We start from the raw sequence: 18,545 nt of genomic DNA on the forward strand, positions 1-18,545 counted from the left end.
TATGTCCATCCGCCGCACCAAGCCAACCGAGGCCAAGCTCCACCTCCCAGAAATCAGCCTCCTTACCACAACCACTATAACCCACAGCCTCCGCAAAATAACTTCCGTCCTCAAGAGCCACCTAGAAGGAGGACTTTCACGCCCATCGGTGAACCATACTCTACTTTGTTCCCAAAGCTAGTCCAGTTGGGTTTCCTGCAGCCAGTCCCTCAGACAAGGCACAACCCGGCGTCACCTTCTTACAAAGCTGTGGTCAGATGCGCCTATCATTCAGGGGCCGAGGGGCACGATACAAATGACTGCTGGTCATTGAGAAGAGTGGTCGAGAATTTAATAGGGCAAGGGAAAATAGTGCTAAGGGACGAGGAGGTCCCAAATGTGACTAACAATCCATTACCTGCTCACAATAATGGGCCGCTGATCGGAATGATTTGCGAAGACAAAGAATTTGACCCTGCTTTGAAAGTTATAATCGCCATTGTCAACACAGGGAAAAAGCTTGAGACAGCCCAGAAACCAGAAAAAGGGGAAAAGGCCAGTACTGTAAAGTGCGAGCCCGAAAAGAAGGTGGAGAAGAAGGCGGTGCTTGTGAAGAATGGAGTTCTTTACATCCCACGAGGTCGAGCATGGAAGCCGCAGAGCTTAGAGGTCAAAAGGGAAAAACCTATGTACATACCGAAAGGGGCCTATGTGGTCCGGGGGACGATTCAACCACCTCGGCTGAATGAGCCAGTGGTTATCGGACGCGTGCCACAAAAGCCGATGACAAACCCGTCCATAGTACCTTGGAACTATCAGAGGACGTTGGTAACGTACAAAGGTAAAGAAGTCACGGGAGAACTTCCGGAAAATACTTTCATTGGAAGGTATTCAAACACCCAAGAGCTGAACAACGCCACACAGAGACGTTTCCCACAAAAGAAGCCTGTAAGCGTTGAAGAAGCGGAATTTTTCTTCCAACAAATGAAAATGCCAGACTACGAAGTAGTAGATCAACTGTGCAAGTGCCCTGAGCAAGTGTCCATGCTATCTCTGCTAATGAGGTCAACCGAGCATCAAAAGATCTTACTCAAGACCCTGAACGAAGCATACGTACCAGTTGAAACCTCAGTTGAACAACTGGAACGGATGACGGAGAGGTTCTTTGCCATCAACCAAGTCTCTTTCAGCAAGAATGATTTACCCCCAGAGGGAGCAGCACAGAACAAAGCCTTGCATCTAATAGTTAAATGTGAAGGCTACTACGACAAGCGGGTGATGTTGGATGGGGGTTCAGGTGTTGACATTTGTCTGCTCTCCACTCTACAGAGAATGGAAATTGGGACCGGAAGAATCCGCCCCAATAATGTCTACGTTAGGGATTTTGACGACATCAAGAGAGACACCCTTGGAGAAATAGACTTGGTTTTGACCATAGGGCCAGTAGAGTTTGAGGTAACTTTCCAAGTGCTTGACATGGATACGTCCTACAATTTCCTCCTTGGCAGACCTTGGATTCATGCGGCAGGAGCTGTGCCTTCCACTCTTCATCAGATGGTGAAGTTTGAATACGAAGACTGAGAGATTGTGGTCCATGGAGAAGACAAGCATGCTATTTATCGGGACCCATCCATCCTATATCTTGAACCAAGATAAGGGAACACACGGTCTATCAAGCTTTCGAGATTGTGTTAGCAGAGCAACATGAAGAGGGAAAACCTTGCCCCAACCTTTCTTGTCTAACGCCTCGGTTATGGTGGCTAAATAGATGATCCGGGACGGATTCAGGCCAGGGAAAGGGCTCGGACGGACATTGCAGGGAATAACGGAACCCATCACCCTGCCTTACGCCAAAAAACTTTTTGGGATAGGTTTTCAACCCACCCCAGAAGATGAAGAATGGGCAAAGAAAAGAAAGAATGGGGGGTGGAAACTGCCTCGGCCACTACCGGATTTATATGAAACTTTCGTTGAACAAAAATACACTGAAGAAGAAGACGATGAGGTTTTCACGACTGAGGAAATCGAGGAGATATGTGGGGCAATGAGAGAAATGCTCTACGAGGCTCACATGGTTCAACCAGGAGAAGGCACTAGCACCGCCGAAATACTATATATGGGGCAAAACGCCAAACTCCAAAACTGGGAGGCCACACCATTCCCGACTAGGCGGAAGTCCGGGTAGACCTGTCCTGCCACCTTTCCTGCATCACAAGTTATCTCCAGGATATAACTTGGATGTTTTCTTCTTTTATTTGTTGTTTTGAATTCCTGAGTTTGTAAACATTGTTGTCTTCCAGATTTCAAGAAGAAAATGAAAAAAAATCATCATTGTTTTCCCATTTTTCCCTTTGTTCTGATTTTGTTATTTTTCCTTTATCTTTTCTTTCAGTTATAATAATGCGGCTTTAAATATGACATGCTTGCAGATTTCACGCCCAGATCACAATGAGTTATTTAATTGTGGAATAATGAACCCAGAACCAGAATATGATGAAGAAGAGGCTTTTAGGGAAATAAACCGAGAGTTGGAACATTTTTAGAATAAACCTAAGCCAAATCTGAATGACACCGAGCCGATTAATTTAGGAACTCCTGAAGAAATCCGGGAGACCAAAATAAGCATTCACACGGACAAGAAAACGCGAGACGCGATAATTCAACTTCTTTTTGAATTTAAAGATGTGTTTGCTTGGTCATACGATGACATGCCGGGATTAGGTGTTGATCTAGTGGTTCATAAATTGCCAATTCACCCTGATTGTCCTCCAGTTCAACAAAAGCAACGAAAGTTCAAAACTGAGGTCAGTGACAAGATTAAAGAGGAGATCACCAAGCAGCTGAAAACGGGAGTGATTCGGGTAGTCCAGTATACAACATGGTTGGCAAATGTGGTTCCAGTGCCGAAAAAAGATGGGAAGACTCGGGTGTGCGTGGACTATCGAGATCTAAATAGAGCGAGTCCCAAAGATAATTTCCCACTGCCCAACATCCACATCCTTGTTGATAATTGCGCCAAACACGAGATACAGTCTTTCGTAGATTGTTACGCTGGGTATCATCAGGTATTGATGGATGAAGAAGACGCTGAAAAAACTGCCTTCACCACGCCTTGGGGCACCTACTATTATCGGGTCATGCCATTTGGTCTGAAGAATGCTGGGGCTACTTACATGAGAGCCATGACTGCCATTTTTCACGACATGATGCATCAAGAAATAGAGGTGTACGTGGATGATGTGATAATCAAATCCAGGACGCAGGATAATCATATCCAAGACTTGAGGAAGTTCTTCGAAAGACTGAGGAAGTACGACTTGAAGCTGAACCCAGCGAAATGTGCTTTCGGAGTCCCATCGGGCAAGCTTTTGGGCTTCATAGTAAGCAGGAGAGGTATTGAATTAGATCCAACAAAGATAAAATCTATCAGAGATCTACCTCCCCTAAGAACGAAGAAAGACGTGATGAGTTTGTTGGGCAGGTTGAACTATATCAGTCGATTCATTGCCCAGCTAACTAGCACGTGTGAGCCCATATTTAAGCTATTGAGAAAAGATGCGGCAATCAAATGGACGGCTGAGTGTCAAGAAGCTTTTGACAAAATTAAAGAATATCTTTCAAATCCCCCAGTTTTGGTCCCACCAGAGCCAGAAAGACCATTGTTCTTGTATCTGACAGTCTTGGAGAATTCTTTCGGTTGCGTCCTCTGGCAACATGACATAACCGGAAAGAAAGAACAAGCAATCTACTACTTAAGCAAGAAATTCACTAGCTACGAGGCCAAGTACACTCTGCTGGAAAGAACATGTTGCGCTCTGACGTGGGTTGCTCAAAAGCTGAGACATTATCTCCAAGCTCACACTACTTTCCTCATAAGCAGGCTGGATCCTTTGAAGTATATATTTCAGAAACCGATGCCTACTGGAAGACTGGCTAAGTGGCAAATCTTGCTAACTGAATTCGACATAGTCTATGTCACTCGCACGGCAATGAAAGCCCAGGCGCTAGCAGATCATTTGGCCAAAAATCCAGTCGATGAGGAATACCAGCCATTGAGTACCTACTTTCCAGATGAAGAAATAAACACTGTAGAAGTGGTCTCGGAGAACGCTCATGTTTGGAAGATGTTCTTTGATGGAGCCGTAAACGCCAAAGGTGTAGGGATTGGGGCAATTTTGATCTCGCCCTCCGGTCAGCATTATCCAGCCACAGCTAGACTGCGTTTCTTTTGCACAAACAATACAGCCGAGTATGAAGCCTGCATCATGGGCATGCATATGGCGATTGATCAGGATGTCGAAGACTTACTGATTATGGGAGATTCTGACCTGATTATCCGGCAAGCCCAAGGTGAATGGGAAACTCGGGATATCAAGCTTATCCCTTACCGAAAGCACGTGGAGGACCTCGGCAAGCGTTTTAAATCAATAGAGTTCAAGTATATCCCGCGGTGTCACAATGAACTAGCAGATGCACTGGCTACTTTGGCTTCAATGCTACCTTACCCAGGCAACGCCCACGTCGATCCCTTGGAAATCCAAATCAGGGAAAGACACGATTACTGTAACGTAATCGAATCAGGATCAAGTATGTAGCCATGGTACCATGATATCAAGAGGTTCTTGAAGACACAAGAATACCCCGAGCATGTTACTGGAGATCAAAAGAGAACCATTAGGCGACATGCAAGTGGTTTCTCTTTGAGCGGTGAATTGTTGTATAAGAGGACCCCGGACCTCAATCTACTAAGATGCGTTGACGCCGAGGAGGCAAGAAAGATCATGCACGAAGTACACGCAGGAGTGTGCGGACCCCACATGAACGGGTACGTCTTGGCAAAGAAAATCCTTCGAGCAGGTTATTACTGGATAACCATGGAAAAGGACTGCTTTAGTTTTGTTCGGAAGTGTCACCAGTGTCAGGTGCACGGTGATTTGATTCATGCACCTCCCACGGAATTGCATCCCATGTCTGCACCTTGGCCATTTGTTGCATGGGGCATGGACGTCATTGGACCAATCGAGCCAAAGGCTTCAAATGGACACAGATTTATACTGGTTGCCATCGACTACTTCACAAAATGGGTAGAGGCTGTCACTCTCAAGTCGGTCACTAAAAAAGCTGTAGTGGATTTTGTACACTCAAATCTTATCTGTCGTTTCGGTATTCCTGCGACTATCATCACAGATAATGCAACAAACCTGAACAGTCACTTGATGGAGGATGTATGCGAGCAATTCAAAATAACGCATAGGAATTTTACTCCTTATCGGCCCTAGGCCATTGGCGCTGTAGAGGCGGCAAACAAAAACATCAAGAAGATTTTGAGGAAGACGATCCAGAGTTTCCGACAGTGGTATGAACAGCTACCGTTTGCATTATTGGGATATCGCACTATGGTACGCACGTCAGTAGGGGCAACCCCTTATCTCTTGGTTTATGAGACCGAAGCTGTGATACTAGCAGAGGTAGAAATTCCTTCGCTCCGAAACATTGTCGAAGCAGAGATCGAAGACAGCGATTGGGTTAAGACTCGATTGGAGCAGTTAACTTTGATTGACGAGAAACGAATGGCTGCAGTTTGTCACGGGCAGTTGTACCAACAAAGAATGGCTCGTGCTTACAACAAGAAAGTCCGACCCAGGAATTTCGAAATAGGTCAACTGGTACTGAGGCGCATTCTGCCACATCACCAAGAAGCGAAAGGGAAATTTGCTCCAAACTGGAAAGGCCCATACATCGTCAGGAAGATCTTGCCGAGAGGAGCATTGTACCTGGGTGATATTGAAGGAAATGACCCCGAAACAGCGGTAAATGTAGACGCAGTCAAGAGATACTATGTCTGAGTGACACCCTAGCGGTCCTGACACATTTGAAATGCTGAAGGTTTTATTCCCACTATCAACTCCCTCTACAAGCCTTTGAGCCGGTTACAAAAAAAACAAACAAACAAAACAAACAAAACAAAACATTGAAATCAAAGCCGGGGCACGCTAAACGGTTTTAAAGTCGTAGTATCATCTACCTCTCTTTACCAAGCACAAGCCTTCAGATCAATTACCAAAGGTAGCGGGAAGCCAAGAAGCATCACGAATGGAGGCCGGCACACTCTAAATTGAGAGAAATAAAATGAGAGAGTCTCGTCGGTGAAAACCTTCGGGCACCGCGAGGCGACGGGAGCAGAGAAACCAAAATGAGAGAGCTTGTTTAGTAAAAAACTCGCAAAGAGTGCTATCAAGCGACGACAGGAAGAGAAATGAGAGAGGTCAACTAGCGAAAACCCGCAAAGGGCGATGTTGGCCGAAAGGGTGACTCCACCTCAGGAAGTTTCGGCATGTCCCACCGGTTTTGAAAACGCAGATCCATTTTGGTTTCGGGGGAAATGCAAGTTCGTTGATGGTCAGGCGTCCAGCCCCAAAAGCATGTCATGTCCATTTAAAGTCAGCATTGTTTCCCTCAGATAAGTCTTTCTTGTCCCGAAAGGGACACTTCTCTGCTAAAATTTGCTTTCTCCGTTTCTTTATTTTTATTCTTCTTCAAATCCCTTTCACTTTTAACCCCAAGTCCCATATATACTGGAAAGGATAGGTGGCGGGTCTGGCTCCACGGAGTTCCGTCTCATGAAGGAAAATACCTCGTTTCATTGGTACGTTTGTCCAAACCTGATGGATCATAATGTTGACTGCATTTGGAGTAAAGTCACAAAAAGAAAAAAAAAGAAAAGGAAAAATTTTTCCCAGCATAGCCTACCCCAACAAATCAACGGCAAGTCCGCCTTGTACAAATCACCATAGGGCTTTCCTTTTGTACAAATCCACACAAAGAATCCACTTTGTAAATATTCCCCAAAGAGTCTACCCCAGCGAAATCCCCCACAGATTTTTCCCTCTTGTGCAGATCCCCACAGGGTCTCCCTTTGTTTAAATAAAAAATAAAAAAAAAGAAAAAAAGGGGATTTCCCCAATAAATCCCCAGCGAGTCCCTTTGTAAAGATTCCCCAGCAAGCTTACCCCAACAAATCCCGGAAAGCTCGTTTTGCAACAAATCCCCAGCAAGTCCCCGTTGTACAAATCCCCACAGAGCTTCCCCTTGTACAAATCCCCACACAGTCTCCCCAATAAAATCCCCGATTGAAATCCCCAAGCAAAACCGGATGGAAAAACCATAGGCTTACAAGGCAAATCATCACAGAATCAGGAAACGTAAGCCTGAGTAGTCCAAAAGGTTTTTTGCCATTCGAATCCAATCAATGGCGGAATTTCTCAACAGAAATAAGGACGCAGCAAAGCAACTGGAACAATCGAGGTCACCGAACCAACCGCCATTTCCGAGCTAACGATTGTTCTTTGTTTGAAAAGTTGAAACAGGTATGATCCAAGACAACCGTGAAAGAAGCAAGTGTCACCCAAAGAAGAAATAATGAGTGTAAGAAACAGTTAGGCAATAAGGAATCCACTCGAAAGGTAAGTTTCCATGAAATTCTCTTTTATCTTTTACTAGAACAAGAAAATTCAAAAAAAAACCGGTCAGTTAATATCCTCGAACTTTTTTTTTCTTTAGTCAGCATTAGGGTTTTAAACCCTAAACTGAACTTTTTCCTTTAATCAGCATTAGGGTTTTAAACCCTAAACTGAACTTTTCCCTTTAGTCAGCATTAGGGTTTTAAACCCTAAACTGAACTTTTCCCTTTAGTCAGCATTAGGGTTTTAAACCCTAAACTGAACTCTTTTCCTTTAGTCAGCATTAGGGTTTTAAACCCTAAACTGAACTCAGCATTAGGGTTTTAAACCCTAAACTGAACTCTTTTCCTTCAGTCACCATTAGGGTTTTAAACCCTAAACTGAACTCTTTTCCTCCAGTCAGCATTAGGGTTTTAAACCCTAAACTGAACTCTTTTCCTTTAGTCAGCATTAGGGTTTTAAACCCTAAACTGAACTTTTCCTTCAGTCAGCATTAGGGTTTTAAACCCTGAACTGAACTTTTCCTTTAGTCAGCATTAGGGTTTTAAACCCTAAACTGAACTTTTTCCTTTAGTCAGCATTAGGGTTTTAAACCCTAAACTGAACTTTTACCGTTAGTCAGCATTAGGGTTTTAAAACCCTAAACTGAACTCTTTTCCCTTAGTCAGCATTAGGGTTATAAACCCTAAACTGAACTTTTTCCTTTAGTCAGCATTAGGGTTTTAAACCCTAAACTGAACTCTTTCCATTAGTCAGCATTAGGGTTTTAAACCCTAAACTGAACTTTTCCCTTTAGTCAGTATTAGGGTTTTAAACCCTAAACTGAACTCTTTTCCTTTAGTCAGCATTAGGGTTTTAAACCCAAAACTGAACTCTTTTCCTTTAGTCAGCATTAGGGTTTTAAACCCTAAACTGAACTCTTTTCCTTCAGTCACCATTAGGGTTTTAAACCCTAAACTGAACTCTTTTCCTCCAGTCAGAATTAGGGTTTTAAACCCTAAACTGAACTTTTTTCATTTAGTCAGCATTAGGGTTTTAAACCCTAAACTGAACTTTTCCTTCAGTCAGCATTAGGGTTTTAAACCCTGAACTAAACTTTTCCTTTAGTCAGCATTAGGGTTTTAAACACTAAACTGAACTTTTTCCTTTAGTCAGCATTAGGGTTTTAAACCCAAAACTGAACTTTTTCCTTTAGTCAGCATTAGGGTTTTAAACCCTAAACTGAACTCTTTTCCTTTAGTCAGCATTAGGGTTTTAAACCCAAAACTGAACTCTTTTCCTTTAGTTAGCATTAGGGTTTTAAACCCTAAACTGAACTTTTTTCCTTTAGTCAGCATTAGGGTTTTAAACCCAAAACTAAACTTTTTCCTTTAGTCAGCATTAGAGTTTTACACCCTAAACTGAACTCTTTTCCTCCAGTCAGCATTAGGGGTTTAAACCCTAAACTGAACTCTTTTCCTTTAATCAGCACTAGGGTTTTAAACCCTGAACTGAACTTTTCCTTTAGTCAGCATTAGGGTTTTAAACCCAAAACTGAACTTTTTCCTTTAGTCAGCATTAGGGTTTTAAACCCTAAACTGAACTTTTACCTTTAGTCAGCATTAGGGTTTTAAAACCCTAAACTGAACTCTTTTCCTTTAGTCAGCATTAGGGTTTTAAACAATAAACTGAACTTTTTCCTTTAGTCAGCATTAGGGTTTTAAACCCTAAACTGAACTCTTTCCTTTAGTCAGCATTACGGTTTTAAACCCTAAACTGAACTTTTCCCTTTAGTCAGCATTAGGGTTTTAAACCCTAAACTGAACTCTTTTCCTTTAGTCAACATTAGGGTTTTAAACCCAAAACTGAACTCTTTTCCTTTAGTCAGCATTAGGGTTTTAAACCCTAAACTGAACTCTTTTCCTTCAGTCACCATTAGGGTTTTAAACCCTAAACTGAACTTTTTTCCTCCAGTCAGCATTAGGGTTTTAAACCCTAAACTGAACTCTTTCCATTAGTCAGCATTAGGGTTTTAAACCCTAAACTGAACTTTTCCCTTTAGTCAGTATTAGGGTTTTAAACCCTAAACTGAACTCTTTTCCTTTAGTCAGCATTAGGGTTTTAAACCCAAAACTGAACTCTTTTCCTTTAGTCAGCATTAGGGTTTTAAACCCTAAACTGAACTCTTTTCCTTCAGTCACCATTAGGGTTTTAAACCCTAAACTGAACTCTTTTCCTCCAGTCAGCATTAGGGTTTTAAACCCTAAACTGAACTCTTTTCCTTTAGTCAGCATTAGGGTTTTAAACCCTAAACTGAACTTTTCCTTCAGTCAGCATTAGGGTTTTAAACCCTGAACTAAACTTTCCTTTAGTCAGCATTAGGGTTTTAAACCCTAAACTGAACTTTTTTCCTCCAGTCAGCATTAGGGTTTTAAACCCTAAACTGAACTCTTTTCCTTTAGTCAGCATTAGGGTTTTAAACCCTAAACTGAACTTTTTCCTTCAGTCAGCATTAGGGTTTTAAACCCTGAACTGAACTTTTCCTTTAGTCAGCATTAGGGTTTTAAACCCTAAACTGAACTTTTTCCTTTAGTCAGCATTAGGGTTTTAAACCCTAAACTGAACTTTTACCGTTAGTCAGCATTAGGGTTTTAAAACCCTAAACTGAACTCTTTTCCCTTAGTCAGCATTAGGGTTATAAACCCTAAACTGAACTTTTTCCTTTAGTCAGCATTAGGGTTTTAAACCCTAAACTGAACTCTTTCCATTAGTCAGCATTAGGGTTTTAAACCCTAAACTGAACTTTTCCCTTTAGTCAGTATTAGGGTTTTAAACCCTAAACTGAACTCTTTTCCTTTAGTCAGCATTAGGGTTTTAAACCCAAAACTGAACTCTTTTCCTTTAGTCAGCATTAGGGTTTTAAACCCTAAACTGAACTCTTTTCCTTCAGTCACCATTAGGGTTTTAAACCCTAAACTGAACTCTTTTCCTCCAGTCAGAATTAGGGTTTTAAACCCTAAACTGAACTTTTTTCATTTAGTCAGCATTAGGGTTTTAAACCCTAAACTGAACTTTTCCTTCAGTCAGCATTAGGGTTTTAAACCCTGAACTAAACTTTTCCTTTAGTCAGCATTAGGGTTTTAAACACTAAACTGAACTTTTTCCTTTAGTCAGCATTAGGGTTTTAAACCCAAAACTGAACTTTTTCCTTTAGTCAGCATTAGGGTTTTAAACCCTAAACTGAACTCTTTTCCTTTAGTCAGCATTAGGGTTTTAAACCCAAAACTGAACTCTTTTCCTTTAGTTAGCATTAGGGTTTTAAACCCTAAACTGAACTTTTTTCCTTTAGTCAGCATTAGGGTTTTAAACCCAAAACTAAACTTTTTCCTTTAGTCAGCATTAGAGTTTTACACCCTAATCTGAACTCTTTTCCTCCAGTCAGCATTAGGGTTTTAAACCCTAAACTGAACTCTTTTCCTTTAATCAGCACTAGGGTTTTAAACCCTGAACTGAACTTTTCCTTTAGTCAGCATTAGGGTTTTAAACCCAAAACTGAACTTTTTCCTTTAGTCAGCATTAGGGTTTTAAACCCTAAACTGAACTTTTACCTTTAGTCAGCATTAGGGTTTTAAAACCCTAAACTGAACTCTTTTCCTTTAGTCAGCATTAGGGTTTTAAACAATAAACTGAACTTTTTCCTTTAGTCAGCATTAGGGTTTTAAACCCTAAACTGAACTCTTTCCTTTAGTCAGCATTACGGTTTTAAACCCTAAACTGAATTTTTCCCTTTAGTCAGCATTAGGGTTTTAAACCCTAAACTGAACTCTTTTCCTTTAGTCAACATTAGGGTTTTAAACCCAAAACTGAACTCTTTTCCTTTAGTCAGCATTAGGGTTTTAAACCCTAAACTGAACTCTTTTCCTTCAGTCACCATTAGGGTTTTAAACCCTAAACTGAACTTTTTTCCTCCAGTCAGCATTAGGGTTTTAAACCCTAAACTGAACTCTTTCCATTAGTCAGCATTAGGGTTTTAAACCCTAAACTGAACTTTTCCCTTTAGTCAGTATTAGGGTTTTAAACCCTAAACTGAACTCTTTTCCTTTAGTCAGCATTAGGGTTTTAAACCCAAAACTGAACTCTTTTCCTTTAGTCAGCATTAGGGTTTTAAACCCTAAACTGAACTCTTTTCCTTCAGTCACCATTAGGGTTTTAAACCCTAAACTGAACTCTTTTCCTTTAGTCAGCATTAGGGTTTTAAACCCTAAACTGAACTCTTTTCCTCCAGTCAGCATTAGGGTTTTAAACCCTAAACTGAACTCTTTTCCTTTAGTCAGCATTAGGGTTTTAAACCCTAAACTGAACTTTTTCCTTCAGTCAGCATTAGGGTTTTAAACCCTGAACTGAACTTTTCCTTTAGTCAGCATTAGGGTTTTAAACCCTAAACTGAACTTTTTCCTTTAGTCAGCATTAGGGTTTTAAACCCTAAACTGAACTTTTACCGTTAGTCAGCATTAGGGTTTTAAAACCCTAAACTGAACTCTTTTCCCTTAGTCAGCATTAGGGTTATAAACCCTAAACTGAACTTTTTCCTTTAGTCAGCATTAGGGTTTTAAACCCTAAACTGAACTCTTTCCATTAGTCAGCATTAGGGTTTTAAACCCTAAACTGAACTTTTCCCTTTAGTCAGTATTAGGGTTTTAAACCCTAAACTGAACTCTTTTCCTTTAGTCAGCATTAGGGTTTTAAACCCAAAACTGAACTCTTTTCCTTTAGTCAGCATTAGGGTTTTAAACCCTAAACTGAACTCTTTTCCTTCAGTCACCATTAGGGTTTTAAACCCTAAACTGAACTCTTTTCCTCCAGTCAGAATTAGGGTTTTAAACCCTAAACTGAACTTTTTTCATTTAGTCAGCATTAGGGTTTTAAACCCTAAACTGAACTTTTCCTTCAGTCAGCATTAGGGTTTTAAACCCTGAACTAAACTTTTCCTTTAGTCAGCATTAGGGTTTTAAACACTAAACTGAACTTTTTCCTTTAGTCAGCATTAGGGTTTTAAACCCAAAACTGAACTTTTTCCTTTAGTCAAGCATTAGGGTTTTAAACCCTAAACTGAACTCTTTTCCTTTAGTCAGCATTAGGGTTTTAAACCCAAAACTGAACTCTTTTCCTTTAGTTAGCATTAGGGTTTTAAACCCTAAACTGAACTTTTTTCCTTTAGTCAGCATTAGGGTTTTAAACCCAAAACTAAACTTTTTCCTTTAGTCAGCATTAGAGTTTTACACCCTAAACTGAACTCTTTTCCTCCAGTCAGCATTAGGGTTTTAAACCCTAAACTGAACTCTTTTCCTTTAATCAGCACTAGGGTTTTAAACCCTGAACAGAACTTTTCCTTTAGTCAGCATTAGGGTTTTAAACCCAAAACTGAACTTTTTCCTTTAGTCAGCATTAGGGTTTTAAACCCTAAACTGAACTTTTACCTTTAGTCAGCATTAGGGTTTTAAAACCCTAAACTGAACTCTTTTCCTTTAGTCAGCATTAGGGTTTTAAACAATAAACTGAACTTTTTCCTTTAGTCAGCATTAGGGTTTTAAACCCTAAACTGAACTCTTTCCTTTAGTCAGCATTACGGTTTTAAACCCTAAACTGAATTTTTCCCTTTAGTCAGCATTAGGGTTTTAAACCCTAAACTGAACTCTTTTCCTTTAGTCAACATTAGGGTTTTAAACCCAAAACTGAACTCTTTTCCTTTAGTCAGCATTAGGGTTTTAAACCCTAAACTGAACTCTTTTCCTTCAGTCACCATTAGGGTTTTAAACCCTAAACTGAACTTTTTTCCTCCAGTCAGCATTAGGGTTTTAAACCCTAAACTGAACTCTTTCCATTAGTCAGTATTAGGGTTTTAAACCCTAAACTGAACTTTTCCCTTTAGTCAGTATTAGGGTTTTAAACCCTAAACTGAACTCTTTTCCTTTAGTCAGCATTAGGGTTTTAAACCCAAAACTGAACTCTTTTCCTTTAGTCAGCATTAGGGTTTTAAACCCTAAACTGAACTCTTTTCCTTCAGTCACCATTAGGGTTTTAAACCCTAAACTGAACTCTTTTCCTCCAGTCAGCATTAGGGTTTTAAACCCTAAACTGAACTCTTTTCCTTTAGTCAGCATTAGGGTTTTAAACCCTAAACTGAACTTTTCCTTCAGTCAGCATTAGGGTTTTAAACCCTGAACTGAATTTTTCCTTTAGTCAGCATTAGGGTTTTAAACCCTAAACTGAACTTTTTCCTTTAGTCAGCATTAGGGTTTTAAACCCTAAACTTAACTTTTACCGTTAGTCAGCATTAGGGTTTTAAAACCCTAAACTGAACTCTTTTCCCTTAGTCAGCATTAGGGTTATAAACCCTAAACTGAACTTTTTCCTTTAGTCAGCATTAGGGTTTTAAACCCTAAACTGAACTCTTTCCATTAGTCAGCATTAGGGTTTTAAACCCTAAACTGAACTTTTCCCTTTAGTCAGTATTAGGGTTTTAAACCCTAAACTGAACTCTTTTCCTTTAGTCAGCATTAGGGTTTTAAACCCAAAACTGAACTCTTTTCCTTTAGTCAGCATTAGGGTTTTAAACCCTAAACTGAACTCTTTTCCTTCAGTCACCATTAGGGTTTTAAACCCTAAACTGAACTCTTTTCCTCCAGTCAGCATTAGGGTTTTAAACCCTAAACTGAACTCTTTTCCTTTAGTCAGCATTAGGGTTTTAAACCCTAAACTGAACTTTTCCTTCAGTCAGCATTAGGGTTTTAAACCCTGAACTAAACTTTTCCTTTAGTCAGCATTAGGGTTTTAAACCCTAAACTGAACTTTTTCCTTTAGTCAGCATTAGGGTTTTAAACCCTAAACTGAACTTTTTCCTTTAGTCAGCATTAGGGTTTTAAACCCAAAACTGAACTCTTTTCCTTTAGTTAGCATTAGGGTTTTAAACCCTAAACTGAATTTTTTCCTTTAGTCAGCATTAGGGTTTTAAACCCAAAACTAAACTTTTTCCTTTAGTCAGCATTAGGGTTTTAAACCCTAAACTGAACTCTTTTCCTCCAGTCAGCATTAGGGTTTTAAACCCTAAACTGAACTCTTTTCCTTTAATCAGCATTAGGGTTTTAAACCCTGAACTGAACTTTTCCTTTAGTCAGCATTAGGGTTTTAAACCCTAAACTGAACTTTTTCCTTTAGTCAGCATTAGGGTTTTAAACCCTAAACTGAACTTTTACCTTTAGTCAGCATTAGGGTTTTAAAACCCTAAACTAAACTCTTTTCCTTTAGTCAGCATTAGGGTTTTAAACCCTAAACTGAACTTTTTCCTTTAATCAACATTAGGGTTTTAAACCCTAAACTGCACTTTTCCCTTTAGTCAGCATTAGGGTTTTAAACCCTAAACTGAACTCTTTTCCTTTAGTCAGCATTAGGGTTTTAAACCCAAAACTGAACTCTTTTCCTTAAGTCAGCATTAGGGTTTTAAACCCTAAACTGAACTCTTTTCCTCCAGTCACCATTAGGGTTTTAAACCCTAAACTGAACTCTTTTCCTCCAGTCAGCATTAGGGTTTTAAACCCTAAACTGAACTCTTTTCCTCCAGTCAGCATTAGGGTTTTAAACCCTAAACTGAACTCTTTTCCTTTAGTCAGCATTAGGGTTTTAAACCCTGAACTAAACTTTTCCTTTAGTCAGCATTAGGGTTTTAAACCCTAAACTGAACTTTTTCCTTTAGTCAGCATTAGGGTTTTAAACCCTAAACTGAACTTTTTCCTTTAGTCAGCATTAGGGTTTTAAACCCAAAACTGAACTCTTTTCCTTTAGTTAGCATTAGGGTTTTAAACCCGAAACTGAACTTTTTCCTTTAGTCAGCATTAGGGTTTTAAACCCAAAACTGAACTTTTTCCTTTAGTCAGCATTAGGGTTTTAAACCCTAAACTGAACTTTTTTCCTCCAGTCAGCATTAGGGTTTTAAACCCTATACTGAACTCTTTTACTTTAGTCAGCATTAGGGTTTTATACCCTGAACTGAACTTTTCCTTCAGTCAGCATTAGGGTTTTAAACCCTAAACTGAACTCTTTTCCTTTAGTCAGCATTAGGGTTTTAAACTTTAAACTGAACTCTTTTCCTTTAGTTAGCATTAGGGTTTTAAACCATAAACTGAACTTTTACCTTTAGTCAGCATTAGGGTTTTAAACCCTAAACTGAACTCTATCCTTTAGTCAGCATTAGGGTTTTAAACCCCAAACTGAACTTTTCCTTTAGTCAGCATTAGGGTTTTAAACCCTGAACTGAACTTTTCCTTTAGTCAGCATTAGGGTTTTAAACCTAAACTGAACTCTTTCCTTTAGTCAGCATTAGGGTTTTAAACCCTAAACTGAACTTTTTCCTTTAGTCAGCATTAGGGTTTTAAACCCAAAACTGAACTTTTTCCTTTAGTCAGCATTAGGGTTTTAAACCCTAAACTGAACTTTTTTCCTCCAGTCAGCATTAGGGTTTTAAACCCTATACTGAACTCTTTTACTTTAGTCAGCATTAGGGTTTTATACCCTGAACTGAACTTTTCCTTCAGTCAGCATTAGGGTTTTAAACCCTAAACTGAACTCTTTTCCTTTAGTCAGCATTAGGGTTTTAAACTTTAAACTGAACTCTTTTCCTTTAGTTAGCATTAGGGTTTTAAACCATAAACTGAACTTTTACCTTTAGTCAGCATTAGGGTTTTAAACCCTAAACTGAACTCTTTCCTTTAGTCAGCATTAGGGTTTTAAACCCCAAACTGAACTTTTCCTTTAGTCAGCATTAGGGTTTTAAACCCTGAACTGAACTTTTCCTTTAGTCAGCATTAGGGTTTTAAACCTAAACTGAACTTTTACCGTTAGTCAGGATTAGGGTTTTAAAACCCTAAACTGAACTCTTTTCCCTTAGTCAGCATTAGGGTTATAAACCCTAAACTGAACTTTTTCCTTTAGTCAGCATTAGGGTTTTAAACCCTAAACTGAACTCTTTCCATTAGTCAGCATTAGGGTTTTAAACCCTAAACTGAACTTTTACCTTTAGTCAGTATTAGGGTTTAAAACCCTAAACTGAACTCTTTTCCTTTAGTCAGCATTAGGGTTTTAAACCCAAAACTGAACTCTTTTCTTTTAGTCAGCATAAGGGTTTTAAACCCTAAACTGAACTCTTTTCCTTCAGTCACCATTAGGGTTTTAAACCCTAAACTGAACTCTTTTCCTCCAGTCAGCATTAGGGTTTTAAACCTTAAACTGAACTCTTTTCCTCCAGTCAGCATTAGGGTTTTAAACCCTAAACTGAACTCTTTTCCTCCAGTCAGCATTAGGGTTTTAAAACCTAAACTAAACTTTTCCTTCAGTCAGCATTAGGGTTTTAAACCCTGAACTAAACTTTTACTTTAGTCAGCATTAGGGTTTTAAACCCTAAACTAAACTTTTTCCTTTAGTTAGCATTAGGGTTTTAAACCCTAAACTGAACTTTTTCCTTTAGTCAGCATTAGGGTTTTAAACCCAAAACTAAACTCTTTTCCTTTAGTTAGCATTAGGGTTTTAAACCCTAAACTGAACTTTTTCCTTTAGTCAGCATTAGGGTTTTAAACCCAAAACTGAACTTTTTCCTTTAGTCAGCATAAGGGTTTTAAACCCTAAACTGAACTTTTTTCCTCCAGTCAGCATTAGGGTTTTAAACCCTATACTGAACTCTTTTACTTTAGTCAGCATTAGGGTTTTAAACCCTAAACTGAACTTTTCCTTCAGTCAGCATTAGGGTTTTAAACCCTGAACTGAACTTTTCCTTTAGTCAGCATTAGGGTTTTAAACCCTAAACTGAAATCTTTTCCTTTAGTCAGCATTAGGGTTTTAAACCCTAAACTGAACTCTTTTCCTTTAGTTAGAATTAGGGTTTTAAACCATAAACTGAACTTTTACCTTTAGTTAGCATTAGGGTTTTAAACCCTAAACTGAACTCTTTCCTTTAGTCAGCATTAGGGTTTTAAACCCTAAACTGAACTTTTCTTTTAGTCAGCATTAGGGTTTTAAACCCTAAACTGAACTTTCCTTTAGTCAGCATTAGGGTTTTAAACCCTAAACTGAACTTTACCTTTAGTCATCATTAGGGTTTTAAACCCTAAACTGAACTCTTTCAATTCAGTCAGCATTAGGGTTTTAAACCCTAAACTGAACTCTTTTCCTTCAGTCAGCATTAGGGTTTTAAACCCTAAACTGAACTCTTTTCCTTTAGTCACCATTAGGGTATTAAACCCTAAACTTAACTCTTTTCCTCCAGTCAGCATAAGGGTTTTAAACCCTAAACTGAACTTTTCCTTCAGTCAGCATTAGGGTTTTAAACCCTGAACTGAACTTTTTCCTTTAGTCACCATTAGGGTTTTTAACCCTAAACTGAACTTTTTTCCTTTAGTCAGCATTAGGGTTTTAAACCCTAAACTGAACTCTTTTCCTTTAGTTAGTATTAGGATTTTAAACCCTAAACTGAACTTTTTCCTTTAGTCAGCATTAGGGTTTTAAACCCTAAACTGAACTCTTTCCTTTAGTCAGCATTAGGGTTTTAAACCCTAAACTGAACTTTTCCTTTAGTCAGCATTAGGGTTTTAAACCCTAAACTGAACTTTTCCTTTAGTCAGCATTAGGGTTTTAAACCCTAAACTGAACTTTTCCTTTAGTCATCATTAGGGTTTTAAACCCTAAACTGAACCCTTTCCATTCAGTCAGCATTAGGGTTTTAAACCCTAAACTGAACTTTTCCTTTAGTCAGCATTAGGGTTTTAAACCATAAACTGAACTTTTTCTTTTAGTCAGCATTAGGGTTTTAAACCCTAAACTGAACTCTTTTCCTTCAGTCAGCATTAGGGTTTTAAACCCTAAACTGAACTCTTTTCCTTTAGTCACCATTAGGGTTTTAAACCCTAAACTGAACTCTTTTCCTCCAGTCAGCATTAGGGTTTTAAACCCTAAACTGAACTCTTTTCCTTTAGTCAGCATTAGGATTTTAAACCCTAAACTGAACTTTTCCTTCAGTCAACATTAGGGTTTTAAACGCTGAACTGAACTTTTCCTTTAGTCAGCATTAGGGTTTTAAACCCT

Source organism: Nicotiana tabacum, chromosome 5, assembly GCF_000715075.1.
Source record: "Nicotiana tabacum cultivar K326 chromosome 5, ASM71507v2, whole genome shotgun sequence".
In the NCBI taxonomy this organism is placed as follows: Eukaryota; Viridiplantae; Streptophyta; class Magnoliopsida; order Solanales; family Solanaceae; genus Nicotiana; species Nicotiana tabacum.